A 7425-nucleotide genomic window follows, 5' to 3' on the forward strand; every position below is an offset into this window, starting at 1 on the left:
TGTATATATATATATATATAATATATAATATAGCTTTGGTAATGATTTTATTAAAATAAACAGAAAAATATGGTTTTATACTGTGTAATAAAATTTAGTAATTTTATCAGGATACCTTAAAGCATGACATAACAACCCCTAATTCGGTATAATTTACTTTTCAATGTTATATTTTCTTACTGAATGTGTGATAGTCAGAACTAAAAGCTTTAAAAACAGAATTTCTGGTAGACCGTTACCATATGAATGGAAAATATGCCAAATGTGCGGTTTAAATATTGTATGTTTTGGTTTTATGACGCAGATTTTTTTTAAACCAGAAATGTCATTGTTCGGCAATTTTAATAGAATTTCTTCTTTTTCTCTTAAGTATATCTAATTGTAAGTGGGTGACAGAATTTTATTTTACATGTTTCGAAATTTATTGCCATAAGTAGTAAAGATCCATTATAAACTTATTTAGGAAAATTTAACTATAATGATAACTATTAACATTTTCCCTTTCCTTTTTCAATGTTCAATATTTTCCTCTTTCGTCTACATCCTTTGAACAGTAGACTTCTGATACCAGAAAAGAGGGGTCTTAAATTAAATAAAAATGTATGACGACTTTTACCATAAAAGCATATTATTTTTAATTTGGCCAAATATAAAAGTTGACAAAGATGAATTACTTTTTTTTTCTTACGAAATCTTGATGCAAGCTAAGGAATTTCTTTTCATTTTTTTATGAAATCTGATACATAGAACAACTCAATTTCTGTGCGAAAACAATGTTACATGCTTTCTTTAATTTATGAATAGAAATTACGAGTTGCAACCGAAATATTGACACATCCAATGATTAATGAAGCAACGTAAAAAAAATATAACAATTATAAGGATATACTATAATTTGTAAGCAAAATTTCCATATAAGTCGAAATGTTAGTTGACTTCTTATTTAGAGCTTTTTTTTTCCTTCTGGGAAATGGATACATCCAAAAACTGCAATGCAATTATAATTTGAAAAACAGTGCTACATTCTTTCTCGTAGAAAGTAATGGATAAGTGCGAAATATTGGTACATCAACTGATTAATAAGAGAAGTTAAAAAGAAAAGGTATCAATAAACAATATTTCCATATTAGTGGTCAGTCCCTTCATCCTCTATCCGGATACGATCATTTAATGGAGAAGCCGTCTTTCCCACCTGTCCCCCTTCCACTTAAGCCCAATTCCTTCAGGTAGAGCGTGATGAGCACTGCCCGGGGGCAAGGTACATCGCCTACCCCCAAAGGCAAGGACACGGCTTCAGGCCTTTGTCTAACCGCGTGCAAATGGCCTCCAGCGAAATCTCAATTTAAAAAAAAAAATCGTAATTAGGGTCCCCACTTGCATTTCGCAGGTGACTTAAAAAAAAGAAAGATACGATTATGTATTGTTGTTAGTGTCAAAGTTTTCTGTGAAGGATTTGGATAAGCCGCTGCTTCGTATCTTTCGCAGATTCAAATTAAAATAATCAAAAATAAGATTTCGCTCTTCAATTGGATTCAACTCGCCGTTTTCGTATCCTGCGTAAGGACACATTAAAACAGTCCAAATTAGAAGAAGAAAATAATCTAATTATGATTCTTTTTTTTAATTTTATTTTTTATTTTTATATAATCAAAATTCGTATCTAGCTAAAAAGTTCTCTACCCTCGCTATCTTTTACTTTAGGTAAAATTTTTAATTTTTGTTTTCCTGACTTTCTTTTTTTATGTTCTCAGCAAAGTTTTGAAGATATAAGTATTATTTTTTTTTTTAACGGCAGGCATTGAACTTGCGTTCTTCGCCTAGGAATATGCCGGAATTGTTACTCATTTAACGTTACCCAGTGGGCACCTGTGAACCTAAGTCACGAAGGCGAGCAACATTACCCACGCCACACTGCCACATACCCGTTTATAGGGTGGGCCACATTCACACAATAGAGAACAACACACACAGAGAGAAACATCCATGCCCTGAGCGGGATTCGAACCCGCAACCATTGGCTTCACAGTCGGGCACGCTGACCGCTCGGCCACCTGGCCGGCGATATAAGTATTATTAGACTACACATTACCTTTCAAAAAAGGTAGGACGGAAAAAGGGGATTATTTGCTAGATTAGGAGAAATAGCGCTTGATAACTTTTAGAACTTCTGTGAATTTTTTCTCAAAACTTAAAAGCAATAAAATGATGCGATTTGTGGTTCTGGGTAAGTAATTTAAAGCTATACAAGTTTCTCAGTTTTTAGATTTTAAAACTTTAATTTTATTGCAGTTTAAACTGAGAAAAACTTGATTAGGATTATCGTTATAAATTTCTTTCTTCATTAAGTGCATACAAGCAAGGATGCTTTTTAAATGTCTAAAAGCAGGCAACTGTTTTCTACTTAATTAATTATCAAAAATTATTTTCTATCTCAATATCTCATATTGTGATTGGATGGCTGCTTTGTATTTTGTGTGCATCGAGAGATACTGCCAAATAGAGTAATTATATATCAGTTTATTTGTGAAAATTAAATAGAAAGGATTAAAAGCATATTTAGAATTTTTCCTCCCCTTCTCCACCACTTTACAGTTGAGTTCGGTCGGGAAAGACTAAGAATTTGGCTTAAGGACCTCTTAAGCCAAACTAAAATATTTAATTTTTTTAATATTTACATAATATATTGCAACTTTCAGAGTTCCCATTTTCCATAAGTTTGAGTTAAAGCAGTCCAACATTGAATACTTATACAATAGTATTCATACATCAGAGTTCCTATTTTACAGAAATTAAAATAATCTAACTATGGAAGCATCTAAAATAGTATACATTTTCGAATTTCATATCCTGCTTTCAGCAAAATTAAATTAGATTTTAACAAAACAAAAAAAAACATGATTTTATTTTCATTTTAACAAATAGTGAAATTGCATTTTAAAAAAAGCGCTTTTATTTGTACTTTTGACGGTTAATACTTGCAATTACATTCCAAGTTAAAGTTACTTCTAATGAAACTGTTGAATATCACTTTTTTACAAGTTTTTAAGGTTTTCCCTTCCTTAATTTGTTTTTAAAAATTTTATAAGAAATTTTGAATTAAATATATTTTTTTAAACATATTTCTAGAAATGGTATGTTGTATATTAATTTGATCGTATTTTTTATTCTTTGCATTATATTTATACTGAACTGAATGAAAAGAATATTTTTTAAATATCTATTTTTGCTTTCCGTAATATTTTATTACAGCGGCTAACTCAAATTTTGTGTCAAATCTGTGAGTTATAGATTTTGTTAATTCATTTAGTAACTTTTTGTTGTGCTTATGTTGCAAACAAGTCAAAATTGAAGTGTCGATTTGACTTGCGTTTTAAGAGTAAAATGCAATTTAGTATTTTTTCTTATTATTTTACTGCTTGCTGTAAACGCCATAGATATATTTTTTTTAATAAAATGGAGTTAACTTTAAAAATATTGTAACAGTCTTTTTTTTTTTTTTTAAACAAAAAAGATTAATTAGAAAGCAATTTTGCTATCATTTAAATTGATGAGCATCAAAGCATAAGAAATTCCCGAATATGTTTTTAAATTGATTTTATGTCTTAGCTTCGTTATAATGCATCTATTTTTAAACAAACAATGTAATCTGTTTTTAATGGTCACTGACATTAATCCAAACAGTAAACATAGATCGCAGAGAAAATGGGAGGGAAAAAAATCACTTCAATTCACCTGTTCATCTCAGGTAGTGACTTTTTATTTTTACCTCATTTTGCGTGCGCACCTGCTGTCTTCCCACCTTTTTTTTTTTTTTCAAGAACTGAATACAAGGAGTTGATTCTTGATGGTCTTAAATATCTTCTATCCAGATTGGCGAATTTATCAATTCAGTTGGCAAATCATAAATAACCACCAATTAACAATTGTAATTAACTAGGAAGCTTATAAAAACAATAAAACAAATGACTATCAATTATGTATTTTATGTCTTGGCAAAACAAAAATTTGCATGCAAGGTAGTTTTTTTTTTTAGAATATGAGCACTTAAAATGTATTTAATTAGTGAATAAGTTTTATTATCTTATACATTTTTTTTTAAAAAGTGCTTGAGATGAAAACATTTTTGAATGTGACTTTTTTTTTAAATTTTTTAGTTTTTAGTTAATTTAAATTTTTTTTAATTAAATACCAAATGTGTCTATTTGTTATAGAATAAATTATTATACCTGCTTAGGTCCAACTCCCAGTGTTTGCCTATTAATTTGTATAATATACAGCAGTGATGAAGCGAAATACCTCTGAAAAATTTAAAATGAAGTTAGAGACCTATTTTCATCAGACTAACGGTGGGAGGTTTTCATTGCATTTTTTTTTTTCAATGCAAGTTTGCTTTAGTTTCACTCTAAAACTTTTCTGTGTTGGAAACTTCGTTCTTATACTTGAGCCAATTGCTCCATTATCTTTTGAATTAAGTTCATAGTTATAAGTTTACGGAAAGGAATGTTATTGCCGCAAATTCGGTCACATGAAAAGGCCTTTGCCAGATTGTGTGTAGATCAATCACACATCAAAAATCTTAAAATTGAATCTTAATTAATTTAATATTATAGACTTGATCATCGTAATTCTATGGTGTTTTATTCGTATTGGTTAATGGAAATACTTCATTAAACGGAACACAGGCTTTTCAATTATACGAGTGTACATTAGTTTCTTTTCTCTATAAATAATAATTATCGACATGTTGAAATATTCATTTTTTTTAATGAAACTGGGGTACCTTGTAAATATATATATATATACACCAAAGCGTACCCTATTACCCAAAACTATGTGGGGTTATGAGTACACTCTGGCCCCTCTCGTCATTCTAAGTATAAGATTCAGTGTACGTATAAGGCTAACATGAATGGTTAAATAAGTACTGAAATCGATCAGATAATGACAATTCAGAAATATTAAACACTTTCAGCAAGTTATTTTTCGAATTACGAAGCAACGAGAAACAAAAGGGGGCGAATTGGCAACATACGTCTTTCATCCGTTTTACTTTAGGCAGGTTTTAGGTTAGATTTTTTTTTCAAACATTCATTACTATTTGTCTCCGTTTTACAAATAAATTCATTGTTATTTCATTAAATGCCGCATGTTAATACAAGTTAATCGCCTGTCTTTTTGTTCTTTCTTTTTTTGTGCTTGCTTTCGTAATGTTGATCAGTACCATCTTTTACTGATTGTTTACTTTTATTTTCACCCCACACAAAAATGACTATTTTGCCAGTAAATAAATAAAACTATAACTTGAAAGTTTCAACAATCTCGAAGTGAAAAAAATATTGCATTATACTGTGAAAAATGGACATTTCACATTGTAAGATAATGCTTAGAAAGGACACTAATGTTCCTTCTGTGCGTATTCTCTCTTTATTTATATCTTTTTTCAATGATTTAATTATTCCGAATTATTCGGAATAATTTATTATTCCTTAATTATTCTCAAAAAATTCAACAGTAGTACAATATTTTTATTTTATCACTATGCAATATTAATAAAATTCATTTCAAAGTGTAATATAATAATTATAATATTGCAATATATATGAGTAATATAATACTATATTGCTTAATGTAGGACAATATATTTGCATAATATATACATTGCGTATTATAATACTATAAGTATTGCATTACATTATGAAAAATATATATTTCATAACGTGAAATAGTTCTTACAAGTGTCACTCATTTTCCTTCTGAACATATCTTTCTATTATACATATCAACATCCAATATCAATATCCGAACATATCAATATCCTTCTTTGATTATTTAATTATTCAGAGTAACTCATTATTCTCAATAAATTAAACTACAGTGCAATATTATTTTTTCTGTATGCAATACTATTACGATAATTACTCAATATTTCTGCGATGAAATTTGATTCAATGCTATCCGAACCGAAGTGATTAAAAGGTCTTCTAATCAGCGTTTAATAATTTTTAATTAATAAAAATTTCATGACTCTTTTCTGAGAAACTTTCTACTCCTTTCACACGATCTCATAACAATCCTTACTTTCATTTTCATCTATACAGTCTTCCTTTTTGCCTCTTGGCGAAGAATCTTACTCTTACTTAAGCCAAACATCAAAACTTTTCTCATAAAACTCACCACTCTAATGATTGGCTTATCATCTGCTGCAGTCCTAGTTATGGGGGCAGGGCTGTTTTTCTAGATCGCGTATTGAATTACATTGATCCGCATATTCGTCTTAAGTGTTTGGATGAGCTCTATTCCCTTTTTGTTTTTATCAACAATCATGACACACATTAATGTGGAATAATTATAGGGTTCGAACTTCTTTAGTTTCCTGTCGTTGGCCTTGATATTGACTTGGTATGTCGATTGTCCGAAACGAGGCCTGTCTGTCGATATCAATTAAATACATGAGCATCGATCTCGTTGTAGTTCAGTGGACTTCTTCATCTGCGGTCATTTCGAAAACGAGGTTGACGACTAGGCATTAACTCCTTGTTAATTCCTCTTTCACCTTCTTCTTCTCTACGCCTCTCTCTCGCAAAAAAAAGAAAGAAAATCTATTACAGTTCTGAAGTAAAATGAGTTGTTGTATGTATAATGCCGAGGATGAAATGTTAATCACGATTTCTGTTTGCTTCTTTACAGTGACGTAAATATCCGGGTAGCACTTACAATAATTGAAAAATAACGAAGATACGTCGTTAAGAGAGTTTTTCTACAATTTTAATTAATTTGTTTATTTCTAATGAATCTTATGATCCTGTTCACTACGTTCGCCATTTCCTTTTCTTATTTATTTATTTACACGCAATGATAATGGATATTAATTACGCGAGAAGAATTTTTATTAGTTTATTTTTTTCTCTCCCGGTATCAAAGTCCGGGAAGTATATTTGCAATCATTGAATAACAACGAAATATCTGCTTTCAATGAGTGTTGTAAATGGCGTTAAAAAAATTTAACATTTTTTTTTACTTAGACATTAAGTCTAAGAAGTTTATACGCAACGATTGGAAAATAGTGGATTAGTTGCTTGTTATAAGTATTGTTGATAGTACAAGAGGAGAATTTATAGTTTCCTCTGGCAATATAACCCATGAAGTAGGTATTTACGATAAATGAATAGCATTAAATATTTGAATTTTATTAGTGTTGTCAGAGAGTTCAGTAGAACGTTTTAGTCTTTTTCTATAGCAATGAAGTCCGGGAATTTATTTGCAATTATCGAAAAACAGAATTTTTTGGTTGTTTATAGTGTTGTTAATGGCATTACAAAAATTAAGTATTTTTTTTTTTCTTCTGGCAATGAATTCTTGAAGAAAGTAAATAAATAAATATATATATATATATTCTTTGGCTTCAATAATAGAACAGAGAACATT

At 29.7% G+C, this 7425-nt stretch overlaps 1 protein-coding gene across 1 annotated transcript in view; it reads left to right on the top strand.

The window, feature by feature from the left end:
• The window catches only part of LOC107452006 (transcription factor AP-2-beta), a gene marked incomplete in the record, with an annotated part of 79286 nt that overhangs the window by 52531 nt on the left and 19330 nt on the right, over window positions 1-7425 (top strand).

This window comes from Parasteatoda tepidariorum, chromosome 4 (genome assembly GCF_043381705.1).
Source record: "Parasteatoda tepidariorum isolate YZ-2023 chromosome 4, CAS_Ptep_4.0, whole genome shotgun sequence".
Lineage (NCBI taxonomy): Eukaryota > Metazoa > Arthropoda > Arachnida > Araneae > Theridiidae > Parasteatoda > Parasteatoda tepidariorum.